This window comes from Octopus sinensis, linkage group LG1 (genome assembly GCF_006345805.1).
Source record: "Octopus sinensis linkage group LG1, ASM634580v1, whole genome shotgun sequence".
In the NCBI taxonomy this organism is placed as follows: domain Eukaryota; kingdom Metazoa; phylum Mollusca; class Cephalopoda; order Octopoda; family Octopodidae; genus Octopus; species Octopus sinensis.
In genome coordinates, this window is record NC_042997.1 from 42,017,632 (window position 1) to 42,023,631 (window position 6,000).

General features: G+C 41.3%; 1 protein-coding gene across 1 annotated transcript in view; it reads right to left on the bottom strand.

The window, feature by feature from the left end:
- The window catches only part of LOC115211302 (breast cancer anti-estrogen resistance protein 3 homolog), a 242,706-nt gene that overhangs the window by 208,852 nt on the left and 27,854 nt on the right, over positions 1-6,000 (bottom strand). The gene's annotated exons all lie outside the window — the stretch shown is intronic.

Sequence of the window (6,000 nt, forward strand, 5' to 3'; positions counted from 1 at the left end):
AGATTCAGCTGAGAATATTGGGACTCGCTGTGAACTGGCGCAGCCACGAGATCGTTTTATCAGCTGGGGGCTCGTGTGACGGGGAGAATTGGTTGGTTTACAAACTTGTGCGTTTGGCCGTGTTAGTATTGTAAACATCACTGACAGTGTTTGGCACATTGTTGATTCGTAAAAGAGTAAATGGGGGTAGGTTAGAAACAACTAAAGATCTGTTGGTATTGCGTGGAGTAAAAAAGAAAAAAAGCAAATGTAAGGATGCGAGTGTGTGTGTGTGTGTGTGTGTTTGAACACACATACACACACCGATTGCTGTCACATGCAATCGGTATCAACGTGTAGAATGTTTTCGATAATTATTTTCGGTGTCTGATCTAGTCGGACCGGATACAGACACCCTTTCGACCCTTCCGTCAGTGTTCCGGCGGCGGTACGTTGGGTAAGCATTAGGGTAGCGAGGGAAAGAGCATGTGAGAGGTCCGTCAGCCCTGGACGGCACTTTTAAGGGTGCGGGACTTTTTGGGTCGACTGTATAAGGGTTAAACTAAAGCGTTACACCATTCAAAGAAACAAAAAAAAAAAATGTGTGTAATAGGTGTAAAACAACTTCCTCTGAACGAATATGAAAAAAAAAAATGCGCGCACGCGAAAGGGGAGTGGGGGAGAGGCCTCGGAAAATTCACATCGGGAATTTCCGAAAGCGTCTGAGGGGCTGACCCGGGCACCAAAACAAAAAAAAAATAGTGTAATATGTGTAAAACAACTTGCTCTAAATGAATATGACAAAAAAAATGCGCACTCGCGAAAGAGGGGTGGGGGGGCTTGAAGACCCGGGGGAGTGGTAGGTGACTCCAGGGCTGCCTCGATATGACGGCTGGAGAGGGAGAATTTATTTGTGAATTACAAAACGGTTAACGGCAGAGTGGGATCTTTTCCTTTTGAACGGCAGACAATTTCTAGGTAACTAAACACTTTAAAACTTCGTATACTGGTAGAATGTGTCAAAATAAAACAGTTTTTTTCTCTTGGCTTTCTTGAGAAATTGTAATTTGTTTGTTTAACGTAGTTAATTTTTCGAATTTTAACCAATCCTATGCTCTCTTTGAGCTAAAATCATTTGCTGCGTCTAAAACTGAGACAACATCCTGTAACTAACCCTAAACCTCCCCCTAACCCTAACCCTAAATTTTTTTTTCTTAATTGTTACGCGTGTAAAAAAAACTAAAGCAATGGAATTAAATTAATTTACAATTAAGAAAAAAAAATTAGGGTTAGGGGGGAGGTTTAGGGTTAGTTACAGGATGTTGTCTCAGTTTTAGACGCAGCAAATGATTTTAGTTGAATGGAGGTAATCGATTGGTTAAAATTGCCGAAATGCTCGGATTTTCAGACGAAATATCTTACAAACTATAGGATTTTCTCAATAAAACCAAGAGAAAATGATGTTTTATAAATACATTCTACCAGTATACGAAGTTTAAAAGTGTTTAGTTAACTAGAAATTGTGTTGACATCTGCCGTTCAAAAGGAAAAGATCCTGGGTTTATTTACATTTGCGAAGAAAAAAAAAATACCCTTCCCCCACCCCTAACCCTAACCCTAACTAACTCTAACTCACCCTAACTCACCCTAACTCTAATCCTAAATCTAAAATAGATTGAAATGCAATAGATCGATACTAGGGTTATAATTATGGGTGACATTTTCATTTGACACCGCTAGAAAAAAATCCCATTTTCCGTAGCGGTGTCGTATGAAATTGTCATCCATAATTATAACCCTAGTATCGATCTATTGCATTTCAATCTATTTTAGATTTAGGATTAGAGTTAGGGTGAGTTAGGGTGAGTTAGAGTTAGTTAGGGTTAGGGTTAGGGGTGGGGGGAAGGGTATCTTTTTTTCTTCGCAAATGTAAATAAATCCAATCTGTTTCTTAAACGAGTGACATATTCATACAGCACGGAATGTTGTTTACGTCAATGGAGGTAATCGATTGGTTAAAATTGCCGAAATGCTTGAAATTAAAGTGGAAATATGTTACAAACTATAGAATTTTCTCAATAAAGCCAAGAAAAAATGATGTTTTATAGACACATTCTACCAGTATACGAAGTTTAAAAGTGTTTAGTTAACTACAAATTGTGTTGACAAGTGCCGTTCAAAAGGAAAAGATCCATATATATATATATATATGTGCCATATGATGCCATAGACCCTCAGTTTCACGATGGGGTTGTAGGGACGCCATCGTGACTCTCTCTCTCTCTCTCTCTCTCTCTCTCTCTCTCTTTCTCTCTATCTATCTATCTATATATATATATATATATATATATATATATATATATATCATTATTACGGAGATGTACTTGCATAGCAAGTGACTTAATCTGAGATCGTGTGCTGAAACAAAAACAATTGTAGCATGGGAGGTGTTTATAATCCATTTTAAAACACTCAAAAAATCGTTAGATTCACTCCAACACTTAAATTTAATTTGCCAAAATATTTTCGTCGCTTTGAGAACGCGGACCGTTCACTGACAAAATTCCAAGATGCAGCACGGAATTTTATCAGTGAACACGTAACGGTCTCAAAGCGACGAAAATATTTTGGCAAAATAAATTTAAATGTTGAAGTGAATCTATCTATATATATATATATATATATATATATATATATATATATATATATATACTTTGATACTTTGATAGGTTTCGGCCATTATTGGCCCAGGCCATGTCTAACTTAATTAATAGCACCCACCTGGTGAAGTCTTTCAAGTCAGAATTTGGGCACTATGGCCCACTCAAGTAGAGAGTTATTGTTTACAGAGACATATCCGGGTGTAGGGGGTTTATCCGGGATTTCTTGAAGGAATCTGTCCAAAGACTTCTTGAACCCTATAGGGTCAGTTTCTGTTTTAATGTGTTTTGGTGTAATGTTAAAGAGAGCGGGGCCAATTGAGGTGAAATAATTGTGCCGTATTGTTGTTATGAGATGAGAGTGCGATTTTTTTTTGGGCGGATGGCACGGGGCCCAAGCCTTGGATGTACCTTAAAGGTGATGCCAACATCATTTGGGCAATGCTGATGGATATTTTCCACATCATGCAGATGATGTAGCGCTCACGACGACGTTGGAGAGAATAGAGTTTTAGCTTTTCTAGTCGACCCAATAGTCGAGGCCTGTCATGCCATCTATCTTTTTTGTGATTGCCCTTTGAGGTGCTTCGACTTTTTGATACCTTGTATTGTGTGGGGAGACCACAGTGGACAACAGTATTCAAGGTGGGGTCGGGCAAAAGTGGAGAAGAGAAGGATAATGGTGTGGATATCTCTCGACTGGAAAGTTCTGAGAATCCAGGAACACATTCTGCGGGCCATGTCAACTTTGGTGTTTATATGAGTGGCCCAGCTTACGTTGTTGTCCACAATTACTCCCAAGTCTCTGATGTTGTTGGACGCCGCGAGAGTTTCACCTGAAGGAAGGGAGTATGGGAGTTTCAGGGCATCCTCTTTTCCAAAGTGGATTAGCTCAAATTTATCCTCGTTCAGCAGCATATTGTTTTTTTCTGCCCATTGGATAACAGCCAGTAGATCTGACTGAAGGCATGTCCGGTCACTCGCCTCATTTATGACCTTCTGTAGCTTGGAGTCATCTGCAAAGATTTTTATGTTGCTGTGCTTGATGATGTCATTAATGTCATTAATGTAAATGATGAAAGAAGTGGGCCCAGCACAGTGCCTTGCGGAACGCCACTACTGACTTTGGCTGGGCTTGATTTTACCCCTTCAACTACAACATGTTGAGATCTGTCTGTCAGGAAACACTTAATCCATTTCAGTAACTTTCCAGAGACACCAATGTTGGATAGTTTTTTCAATAGGATCTTGTGATCGACCCTGTCGAAGGCCTTACTGAAATCAAGGTAGATGACATCGGTGTTGGAGCCCTCTCCCAAAGCTCTCAAATGTCCTCAAAGTGATGCAGGAGCTGCGTTAGGCAGTCCCTTCCATTACGGAACCCATGTTGGTTGGAGATCAGCCGTCTGTTGCTTTCCAGAAATTGGGTTATTCGAGATCTCACCACCCTCTCAAATACCTTGATGATATGAGAGGTGAGTGAGATCGGACGGTAATTCACTGCAAGGGACTTGTTTCCCTTTTTGAAACTGGGACAACAGACTGGGACAGAAGGTTTTTTGGAATATAGCCAGCATCCAGTGAGTTTCTCCACAGATTAGCAAGGGGAGATGCAAGTTGGTGTCGACACACCTTCAGGACACAAGCAGGGAACCTATCGGGGCCTACTGCTGAATTGTGTTTTATTTCGTTTATCGCCGCTAAGACATCAGGGGCACTAAACGTTATGTCCGATATAGTGTGTTGGGGGTTGACATCACTGATACAGCCCAGATCGGCCATATCAGGATTGCTGAAAACAGAGCAGTATTGTTTCTGCTGCAATCTCGGTATCTCGGCCATGGATTTGGCATTATCTTGGAGAGTGCCAGTTTCGTCAATTAGAGGGCCTACAGTGGAGACAGTGACCCTGCGTTTTCCTCGCAATGAAAAGAACACTTGGGGTTGAGTTTGATTTTTTCAATGGCCCACTTCTCCTCAGCTGATCTTTGGTTATTGATGAGGGTCTTCATGCATTGTTGGAGGTTATATTTTTTGGATTCAAGCAGTGCGATAGCCGTCGAATGTGTGTGTTGCTGTTGGCAGTACTTTAGTTTGTTAATTTTTTTGTTTGTTCTTTTTATTTTTCTGATAATGGTTTTTCTGTTTTGGGGGATTCTGCGCACTTTTTGTTCACAGGTCTTGGTGGGGAGTGTTTTGCACATATGTCTGTGACGGTGTCTCTACAAAAGATCTGCCAAGATGTTTTATGGTTGGTGGAGATGTGTGTATGTGTAAAGGACCAGTCAAACATTTGATAGCTCGTTCCTGATTGCATCCCAGTTGGCTTTATGGAGATCCATGTTGTCCAATGGGTGGGCTGGAGGAAGGTCACTAGGATTAGCTTTCGGCTGGTGGAATTTCATGTTACAGAGAACCATGTCATGGTCTGAAAGAAGGGTTTTTTTCCACTGTAACGTTATGTATAGTGTTAGTGTGGTTACTAAACACTAGGTCCAAAATGTTCTGATGTCTTTGTTGGTGCAAGGACAAGTTGGGACAAGAAAAACTCATTCGTAAAGTCGAAAAGTGACTCTGCTGCTTCTTTGTCAGCGGTTGAGGCGGGAGTGCTTGGTTCAAACAGTTTGTAGTCCAGTCAAACACAGGGTAGATTGAAGTCTCCCATCATGAGTATGTTGCTAGAATGGCACTGTTGAATAAAGCACTTAATGCTGTTGAGGCATTCTTGAAAGCACAGTATGGGTGTTTGGGGCGGCCTATAGAGCCCAATTACTGTCAGGTCATTGGCTTTGTTGTGCACGGTGACTGATTCACAGTAGCCGTTGGAGAATATACTATTTCCATCTGCCGTAAATGAATCATGCAGGAAAATGGCAGTTCCACCCTCCTCTCCTGCCGATAACGATCCGCGCGGATGGTTGTGAATCTTCACTCTCTTTCGGCTTTTCGGCTTCCAAGTGGGAGTTGTCAAGGTGGGTCTCAGTGAGAATGAAGAAAGGGATGTTTTGAATGGTTACCACCCAGTCTTCAATGAATGGACCTTCCATTTTTTGTGCATTGATGGAAGGGCTGACACCTTGTGCATTGAGTAGGAATGTGGAGGTTAGTGTAGTGGCTGGTTTGACTGTTGCAGGGGGCTTGTTTTTTGTGGTGTGTTAGTGGCAGCAATGTGGGGAATTGGTGCCACTGGGGTAATAGCATAGGATGGTGTTGAGTGATGGCTAGAATGTTTTTGTGTATCTCTTTTGCCATGTTCAACATGGCTAAAAAAAAAAGAATTTTTCTGCTTAGGGAGGAGGGCAGCAGTATATTGTAGTTTCAATTTTTGCTGTTGTGTGGTTTGCAAAAGCAGCAAGCCAGC